At 36.6% G+C, this 10,744-nt stretch overlaps 1 long non-coding RNA gene across 1 annotated transcript in view; it reads right to left on the bottom strand.

Moving 5' to 3' along the window:
• The window catches only part of LOC117105870, an 8,155-nt gene extending 6,546 nt beyond the window's left edge, over nt 1–1,609 (bottom strand). Inside the window, exon 1 of the long non-coding RNA XR_004444954.1 lies at nt 1,503–1,609. This is a non-coding gene — a long non-coding RNA (uncharacterized LOC117105870). The remainder of the gene's footprint in view (nt 1–1,502) is intronic.
• Nucleotides 1,610–10,744: the final 9,135 nt, after the last annotated feature.

The raw sequence follows: 10,744 nt of genomic DNA, 5'->3' as shown, positions 1-10,744 counted from the left end.
TTTATTTCTTTGTGTTTCCTTCAATTCTCTTGGTATTTTTTATCCAAACACTGGAAGCTGCAAGAGAAAAATAAATATATTTATCGTATAAAATGATCAGTTTAAATATTGAATGATTATTGTTTTAACTAAATTATGAAAGAGATTTCAGATGGTAACAATATTCAATTCAATTAAAATCAAAGATACATTTTATTGACCATTTATTAAAGTACAGTATATGAAATCGCAACAAAAAGAATAGCATGAAGCACATACTAAATTCCATTGTTTCAATTACAAGATCATGTTGCAATCATGAATATATCACTGTAAATGGAAAAAAAGAGAATATAGCAGAAAGATATTTTGTTAGTGGGAAGATAGCAAAACGATAATACTTAGGCCTATGATAAACCGATTCACGAACTAAAATATATAGGGCCTATATTTGTTCGAAATAAACTGCGACCGAAACGAAGCGCGACCGAAACAAAGCGCGACCGAAACGAAGCGCGACCGAAATGATCGGCTACCCTGGCGCCCCTAAAAAATTATAAAAATATTACCACATGAGAGTAGAACTGTTTAGTAATTAATAGAAACCAAATTTTAGAACAATAATATTGTCCAAATTCCATTAAAAATCGATGTTTGTTGTTTTTGTTTGGTTGGCCGTTATATCTGTCGTGTCTTGGCAAGTAATGTGTTGACATTGTACTACCACACGAACAGAGATGAACTTATTCTACATTAAAACAAAATGAGTATTTATTTTGCATTATATTTGTATTAATGTATTGTTAGTATATGAGATATGACCGGTTGAGCCGACAAGTTGAGCCGCCGGTAATTTCTATGGAACGCCAAGCGCGTCTCTCAGTGAATGTAGTCGGCTTGCCGATGTAATCAGTGAATGAACCCCTTTGGATACCAGTTAAATATTCATCCCACAGTCTTGTCAGTCGTAATTGAAAATTAGAATTTTTATTATTTTATTTACTCCATTTTTATAAAAATATATGAAGTTGTATAATTGCAAAATTGTACTATTTTGGTAAATTATTTAAATTATATTTATTATATATCATTATATATAATAAATGATAAGAATGTATGGAGTTTTTTTTTTACTATCTGGCAAGCTGACTGAGCAAACACTCACAAAATTTAAATTAAAACGATAGAAAGAACAAGTAAATAAATTGAAATACGTCCCAAAAATATTTAATAAATCAGTGCAAAAACCAAGTATGAAATAAATTGAAATAATTGAGTAAATATACTGAAATACATCCCAAACAACAGTACCAAGAGAGAATAAGTTGAAATACGCCGCAATTAACGCACTACATTCACTGAGACGCGCTTGGCGTTCCATAGAAATGACCGCGGCTCAACCGGTCATAATCCTACCATATGAGTTTCCTGTGTTAAAAACACGATTTACTATACTATACTTCTTTATAAAACATAACTTGTACTTTATAATAAACGCCGAGAAATGTGTATATTATCGGTACCTGGAACAGTAACAACACGAAAGTGCTATGCTACCGATTCGTGAAAAAGTCCTATTAGTATTGGCTTGTCGCCTAGTTGATTTCCGACTTGCAGCGCCTAAATGTGCATCAAAGATACTAGAAATACAAGATAGAGTTCTCCACACAAAAAAAGGGTTCCACCGAAATGCATGGTGGGAATACGAAAAATAGGACGCCCCCTACAGCTGGATCTAAAAAAACTTGTGCCAAACTTTCGTTACCAAGTCGTCGCGTATTTTATTATCAATTCTCAACAAAGATACGAAGTCATAGAGGCCTAGATACAATTAGAAAACTTTCATGTTATTAATATTTTTATCATTCATTTACAGGCGAAATTAACATATTTAAATCGCCGACGATTCACAAACCTACTCTGTCTGCACAACCAACCTTTCTCCTCTGCAGTGTTGACTCTCAGGAGCCTCATGCTATATAGAGTAGGCTGCTGCTAGCAACTAGGTATAGGCCTAGATGATAGACTTTCAAAACAAAAAGATAATCGTAACGGGAAAAAAAATAAAGAATCGTCCTCACTTTATCTTCTCGAAATAATACAGCACGTCACTGATTAATTAATTCCAAAGTTAGGTAAATATGATTATACAGTATATGATATTTACAATGATATGTTAAAATCAAATAATTGAATTGTTCTCTTGAACAGAATAATGAAAGAAAGTTTATGCAGCATCAGTGTTTTATAAAATGTTATAAAGCTATACCAAAGATACTAGAAATACAAGATAGAATTCTCCACACAAAAAAAGTGTTCCACCGTGTTACACCGAAATGCATGGTGGGAATACGAAAAATGGGACGCCCCCTACAGCTGGATCTAAAAAAACTTGTGCCAAACTTTCGTTACCAAGTCGTCTCGTATTTTATTATCAATTCTCAACAAAGATACTAGTTAGATATAAAAACAAACTGGAATAGACACCCAGACAGTGACATCGGTGAATACATAGCCTCCTTGGTGGCGGTAGAAATCGTTGCTATTATCCAAATAATACACAAAACAATTAAAGAAACAATACAGCGCAGAATCGCATGGCCGGACGGACGCACTCTTAGTGAAAAAGTTTTCCTCCATTAGTGGAAAAGGAAGGGCGCCTTTTGCGTCTGGATATACTTAGCAACAGAAGGGCGCCCTGTACGTTGGGCACGAAGAATAGGAAACTTGCATGGTTAAAAAGAAGGGCGCCACCTACGTTGGGCACGACTTCCGCCTCATTTTTACAACGCGAGAACTCTATCTTGTATTTCTAGTATCTTTGGCTATACGCGCGCACGCTGTTTGGTGACAACATGGCGCCCATGCGCCAAGTTGGCCAAACTCTCTCTATCTACGGCTCTGGCGCTGCGCAGCGCTGCACTGGGTAATAAAAAGAATATACAACCGTTAGTGGGCGTCCTACACAGGCATGACGTTTTTACGAACGGGACTTTGCTCTCTTGTTCTATTTATACTCTTTGATACTAGATATAAAAACAAACTGGAAAGGCACCCAGACAGTGACATCGGTGAATACATAACCTCCTTGGTGGCGGTAGAAATCGTTGCTATTATCCAAATAATACACAAAACAATTAAAGCATAATCATGAATCAGTAAAGAATAAAACAACAATACAGAGGGCAGAATCGCATTCGCATGGCCGGACGCACTCTTAGTGAAAAAGTTTTCCTCCATTAGTGGAAAAGGAAGGGCGCCTTTTGCGTCTGGATATACTTAGCAACAGAAGGGCGCCCTGTACGTTGGGCACGGAGTATAGACCTATCCAAGAGAGCATTTTTGAGTGTCGCCCTCTATTGTCGGCGCCATTACTGGGGTGGCATATGTGCGAAGTTGGGGGAACCGCAAAGTTCAGAGATGCAATGCGGAGTTTAGTTTCCAATGCAGTAGTTGATGATAACGACAGGGTTTTTTTCGACAGTAGCAGCTGCATAATGTCGTCAGTCTTCAACCTATATTTTATCACAATCCAAGATAAGTATATTTCGTGTATTTAAGACAGAATATTAATAACGATAGGAATTAGGGGCCTCGATAGATCGTATACTGTATATGTTACGTTAGGCCTAGCTAGCCTGTAGGGTAGGGTACACCGGGTCCCAGACTACTTACGAGGCCTAGGCCGTCTAAAGTAGCTAGGTATCTAGCCTAGGCTAGCTAATCGGATAACACTACTGTAACATTAACAAGAAAGAGGGCCAACGACAGCGTAGCAGATAACAAATTTACACGGCCCTAGAGAGAATAGCATGACGCCAGAGAGGGCCTACCTACTCTAGCCCTAGGCACTTGATTGATTGAATTTCTCACTGAACACCACCCTAAAAAAAAGTGGTGCAAAAGGCTGGTGTATACCAGTGGTGGCCCTCTATTATCCCCTTTTGTATTCTCAAACTGTAATTTAAAATTTAACAATTTTTCTGAACCATTTGATGGAATAAATAGTTTTTGTATGAGGAGAAATGATGATTATAATTACAGTACTATTTTATTAAGTAATAATTCTAAATGTTAAATTATGGTTTGTTTTACAGCTTTGTTCTACTTTATTTCATTGACAGAGCCCAGTCATCAATAGTGACCTCATCAGCATGGGATATGATAATGTAAGTTAAATATCAAAAGCTTATTTTGCCTGTTTGACTATGTGCTGTGAATATGTTAATTCTAATAACCAAACATTTTAACTCAATCTCAATAATTTTCTGTTTAAAAGTTGCTCTCTGTTTCCTAGTTACTGTAGATAGTTTTTTGTTAAAATAATATATGTATCCAAATGTTGTACAGTATGCATGACCTACTGAAAGCAGACACAATACACTACCAGATTATTGTGGTTTAGTTACTCTAATGGGATGTTCTTCAAAAAATACTGTAGAGTGCTAATAATTTACAAGGACATTAGTATAATGTGGCTATCAAGAAATAATTATTGTCTATTTATTATTTACAGAAACCATTATACCCTGGCAGACCTGGTCCCTAAAAGGAGAGTTATAAATGCAGTTGGTTAAATGAAAGATCACCCAGAAACTTCTACCAACTATGTTTATATTTGGAACAGAATATTGAACTGTAAAACAAAAAGATGCCTGTGTTAAGTGTTATGATCCTATTGTCACTAATCATACTTAGGATTGTGTTTATAAGCTTTGCTGCAAATCTACACAGACTGATGCCAGTCCTGAAATTGCAGCCCATGATATGAATGAAAATATTACATCAACTTATCAAAATGTTGACAATGTACACAGCATGTGTCCTTGTACAAGACACTAGATCTTGGCTTGTATCTCTCTCTCTCTATCCAGGTGTATAAAGCAATATAAATGATGTTCCTATAGTAAAACAATGTTAATAAAGTGTCTTTTCATTGCTGTCGATATCCATTTGGTTGACTGTAATTTGTAATAATTGTTGTACTGGTGATATTCTGTAAAACATCATTTACAGTATGGTAAATACTAACACGTTATATTTTCATTGCGGATTTTTTGGGCTCAGTGCGGACTCTAAATGTATGCATTTTCTTTTAGTTTTAAGGCGTATGCGGATTTTATAAGTCCGCAATGACGATATAACGTGTTTACTGATAGTAGCTTAATATTGGTTAAACTTTTAGACTTAAATGTTTCTCTGCTAAGTGATGTTACAGCAGATCACGCTCAACTAATTCACTTAATTTAATACAGTATTAATTTTAAAAGTATGTTAATATCATACACAAATGATAACCAAATTGGGACACTGTCTAACATTACACAACAATTTCATCATCACTATTGATGAATAACATCATCTGTCCTTATACAAATCAATGCAAATAATTAAAGGGGAACCAAGACTTGCAAATTGATCAGTTTGCCTTTTTATTCACGTGATATGCATCAATATTTTAACAATGCTGAAATAATAATAATGTTCACAATACATTTACACTAATTCTGTTAACATATCTACCATGTACAGTAGGAAAGGCCTACTTAAACTTCATCAAAAACAATTAATTTGTCCATCTTTATTGAATAGCGAAGAGCTGTGATGAGTATCAGTGTGCGTACTGATATACATATGCAGTTCATATATTAAAGGATAGTCTTGAAAAATGGCTACAGCATTTACCTTAAGAGTGGATTTCAGAGGCAATACAATCAAATTTTATCCAGTAATTGTTGTGTGTTTAACAGTTATTTTAACATTGCATGATAGTTGCTAATAGCCTGTGAGCAGTGTACACTGCCTTTTAGATTGTACTTCCATCAAACGTATACTCAATCATGCAAATCCATCCAGAACTCGGGTAATTTTGGTCTTCCACTGTGCTTTGATAGTTTGCATTTGGTTGTTCATCACAAGCTGGTGTATTAATGAAATAGTTGACATAACTGGAAAAAAAAAATGTTTATCATTAACATTCAGTTATTATACAGATGCCCAAAATACTGTAGTGTGATAATAAATACAAAATCAAGAAGATGCATGTTGACATATAGGGAGGTCCACTTTTTCAAGTCAAATTCTTGCCTTTGAAATTCAGTCTCGGCCATTCTTGAATATCATCTTTCCACATAGGCCTACTTCAAAATTACGTTTAAAACATTTCACCAAAATCGTTGGGTTAAATACTAAGATATAGCATGGCCTTGGTTTAGAGCGTTGTAGTTGGCCTAATAGGACTCGGCTAGTAGTACTACTAGGCCTTAGTAGGGGTAATAATAGCATTTATTAAATAATATTTATATCATTTTTATGGTCTGTTTAAAATACAGTAATAGCAGATGACAAATTAGCAGATAGCCTACATAGGAAACAGACGTCGTTGTCATGTTATCCAGTAGCCTACTGACACTGACTGAGCAATCTTCTAAGCTAGGCCCAAATAAATTGGTTATCTGCTGCGCGGATAATACACCTAAGCGCTTGACAAATCGCATTGGACCTGCCAAAAGAAGAGGAGTAAGTAGGCCTAGCCTAGATCCTCCTCCAGTTTCTAAGTCGCATCTTGATTCTGTTTTAAATACACATAATAATATACTTATCTTTTAACTTCGATAAACTTTTGGTTGGACTGTGACGGCATTACTCAGCTGCAAGATAAAAAGCTGGATTTCTCAATGGTACTTTGTTTATATTCATAAACACACCACACCGCATTGCCATGATTAGGGACTCCCCAAGGACTCCCCAGTAATGGCGTCGACAACAGAGGGCGCCATTCTTCTTGGATAGGTCTATAGGAAACTTGCATGGTTAAAAAGAAGGGCGCCGCCTACGTTGGGCACGACTTCCGCCTCATTTTTACAATGCGAGAACTCTATCTTGTTTTCTAGTATCTTTGATGTACATCCACTACTCCCTGCTGGCCGTCTTCTCCAACCTCGTCTTCTCCAACCTCGTTTTCGCCTCTCGCTACACCGCCCTCATACACTGTCTTTGTGCCCAGGTGGATATCACCAGCAAACGACAAAATTTTCTACGGTTTGCAACAAAAACGGGAACTCATCCAAGCACAACTACAAGCACAACGACCAGCCCATTGTTATGTATTCATAATACAATCCGTACTCTTCCTATTTTCACATTACCATGATCTCTTACCACTTGCTTGACTCACCATTTCGTGCACGCAATTCTCCTAAGGCCTAACAGTAAGTTTTAATCACAATTATTAGTATAGTTAACCTTAAATTGTGCTTTCTTTACCACAATTATAAGCTATAGTTGTTTGTATATTGAGTAGATACCTGATAAACGAAGCTTTATTTTCTATGCTACATCACACATTAAAGATCTCCTATGATTGCCGAAAATGTCTGATAAAAGATCATGAGAAATTTGTTGCCGCTTCATTTTGAGTATAATGTAATCAATGCCGTAGCCAGCTATTGGGACAGTTGGACAGTCCCACACAATTTTTCTATTGGGTTCTCCTATGATTGCCGAAAATGTCTGATAAAAGATCATGAGAAATTTGTTGCCGCTTCATTTTGAGTATAATGTAATCACTGCCGTAGCCAGCTATTGGGACAGTTGGACAGTCCCACACAATTTTTCTATTGGGTTCACAAAGAATGGGTCTACGTTTCCCAAAATAGGTCTAAATTAGGCTGTTTAGCACAAAATAGGTCCTGTTTGTTTTGAGCAGTGGTAGATTCAAGGTCCCCCTCCCCACTAAATCCTTTTAATTAAAAAACTATATGCGCCCCCCCCCCCCTATATAATTTCAAATTTAAGTCGGAGAGTGTAAATTCCAGTGATCTTACCTCAGCCCCAACCATGGTGTAAAAGTCCCTCCCTGGGTCACCTCTATTCAATTCCTGGATCCACCACTGTTGAGTTTTATATTATTGTTAGGCTTAGTAATATTATTTATGATGCGTTTATTGCAATTTTCACTTTATCATCTCAGAACAGCCCTAAAAACTTTCACATCGCGCTACTTTCCAGGGGCCTCGACCCTGGACCCCTATGGGATCCTGCGTACCTCGCATAACGGCTCAAAATCCTGGCTACGTCCCTGTAAGGTGCCGACTGGAGCCTCGGTCCCGGGGTCTCTGAACAACAAAGGTTCACGGGAGTGGCAAGTATAGGATAGGCCTATATGGACTAAAGACCACAGTATTAGGGATTGGCAATCAAAATAACGTTGGGTAGGCAAATTATTATTTTTAAAATTTTTGATCAAACGACTTCGTTGTGGCGTCGGACGACAGGGGCCCTGTCCCTTCACTGGCGCCACCACTGCTCCACTGATTGATGAGCATGAAACCAACTACATATTGTTAGTTGTTAAACACAAAGGGTTCAGCCGAGGGGGCGTGGCTTACTATGTTGACGTCATGCATGTCCATAATTTCAAGTGTTCGCAGAGTGGGCCCTGTATGTAATCACACAGCATAGCATTGAGCAAAACACAGCAACTCATTCCTCCATGTAATTACAGAAAGAAATGAAAACAATTCAGTTATGTTAAGCAGTAAGATAATTTGTTCATTGGATTAAGGTTGGAAAATCCACCGACTAAATACAGTATTGTAGTACTAGTAGTATAGACCATTGAATAAGCTTCCAAAGTTGAAGTAAATTGCGTTTGCCCATCTTGAAAAACCACGCGCTTTTTTGAGGAGTCAATATCTCGGAAAATTATATATCCTATAAGGTTTTTTGTTGGTTTTTCATATAGTGGAAAAAATTAACATCTTGGACAATCTTACTAAGGAAGTTGGATCCCCTCTCACTTAAAAAGTGTTTCGGGGCACCCATGTACACAAATTACTTTTTAAATAATGCCCTGGCAACAGTACGCCTCAGTTTCCTTTAACGGAACTAATATAGACCAGTGTGACCACTGCTTGGGTATTTACCCAAGATCTTGGGTATTTTGACTTGGTCTTGGGTTCAAATCCTTGGGTATTTTTTTTTACTAAGAAAATTAAATATTTTTGTCATAGAGGAAGAATTAAAGTATATTTCAGTCCATTCAAGTAAGCAAAACTCAACGAAGTGCACATAACATTGTTAATTGACTGTTAATTGCTATAAACATGGGTTCAGAATTGTTTATTTGTGATTTACGTTGCCATTGATCTTACCTAATTATGCATTACATAATAAAACTTGATTGATCTACTGATAACACTGGCCGACTGAGGGCGTATTTTTCTATCCGTATTATTAACTCATGAATATTCATTTTATTAATTAACACAAACAATTACATTAAAAAATGGTTTATAAATTGAACTAAAAGGGAAACTATACATGCGAAACTATACATGTTTTTTTTTTCCAAATTTTAATGGCATTTTCAGAAAGCTTGGGTAATTTTGGGCAATTTTTGCTGAATCTTGGGTAATTTCGACCCAGTCATTGGGTATACCAAAAATTGTGAGTGGTCACGCTGATATAGACCACCTTGTACAGTGGTCAGTGAAACTAGCAACGGCCCAAGCACGTCTACACTAACACGTTCAAATGCACCGGGAATTTTCATAGTAGGCACTTAACGCTAGAGGACGGCGAGCCGTCGAGAACGACAATTTTGGTTAAGCGCCCTATTGTTTACTGTGGTCTTCACGCTCTGATGAGCACAAAATAACCGTCCACCCGTCTTCCCGTCCTGTTGCGTAAAGTGCCTAGTAACTAGAGGGAAAGTACCTTGTGCCTATGTTGTTTTTTTTTTCGTTGCACGCATGTAATAAAAGAACGCACCCAATTATCTATATCCCGACATCCGCTTCCAAAAATATCTGACGAATTCCATCATACGTACGTATAACATTGGTTTATTATACTAAATCAACAAATGTCTGGGGTACAGTATATAAAATCGCACCACATTTCGCTCTCAGGGACATATCGTTTAGCAAGTGTATGCCAAATGTGATACAATAAATCATCATGAACAAAATATTGATCAGACTGTAAGTAAAAACCACATTAAAATAAGTTTGATCATAGAGAAAATTTTCTCTATGGTTTGATATTGTACCCAGTTGATCAAAATTGCCTTTGCGTAGGGTTTGATAATCCCCTTATCGCGTCGAAGCGAATTCAATGGCTGGTCGTTGAAGCGTGCGAATTGTACCATTGTAAAATAGGGGATTTTTGTTTGTGTGAATGTAGAGAAAGTTGTAGGTGCAGGCTCATAGTACATTATAATAAACAAAAAGGTAATATTATTATTAAACTTTAGTAGGTATACATTTTTTTAAAACATTGTACAAATGTGCCTATTATAGATGCTTCTACCATGCACTTGCATTGCATGACCCATTGAAAATGGTATGATTTGATTATCAGATCTGAAACCGGAGCTTCGCCAAAGAGAATACCTGGGCCTAGCAGAATATCGTCATTTACTGTATATACTGTCATAACTACTATATTTGTTATGTAAATACATTAAAAAATATATCTATACGTTCACCTACACATGCACAAGCTAAAAATCAAAATAATATTTCAAGATAATGCAAATAACATTCTAAAATTTTAACTCCAAAGTTTTAGCTCCTTCTGCTCGACCAATACGGTCGAATACTCGTTCGCCACATTCTAAAGCATTGGCTTTTAAACTGATCATGACTTGCTACTGATTGATTCTTACAAACATAACCTAGTCCGACGTCATTTATTAACCAATCAAATTGATTTTTACATATGTTGTAGGTAATAAATAAAGCTACATGTTGCCACAACC

The sequence above is a fragment of the Anneissia japonica genome, unplaced genomic scaffold, assembly GCF_011630105.1.
Source record: "Anneissia japonica isolate Jap-2015-1 unplaced genomic scaffold, ASM1163010v1 scaffold287754_len4335492_cov202, whole genome shotgun sequence".
Classification (NCBI taxonomy): Eukaryota; Metazoa; Echinodermata; class Crinoidea; order Comatulida; family Comatulidae; genus Anneissia; species Anneissia japonica.
Note: the sequence above shows the minus strand (reverse complement) of the source record. Positions and strands in the feature narration are given on the sequence as shown.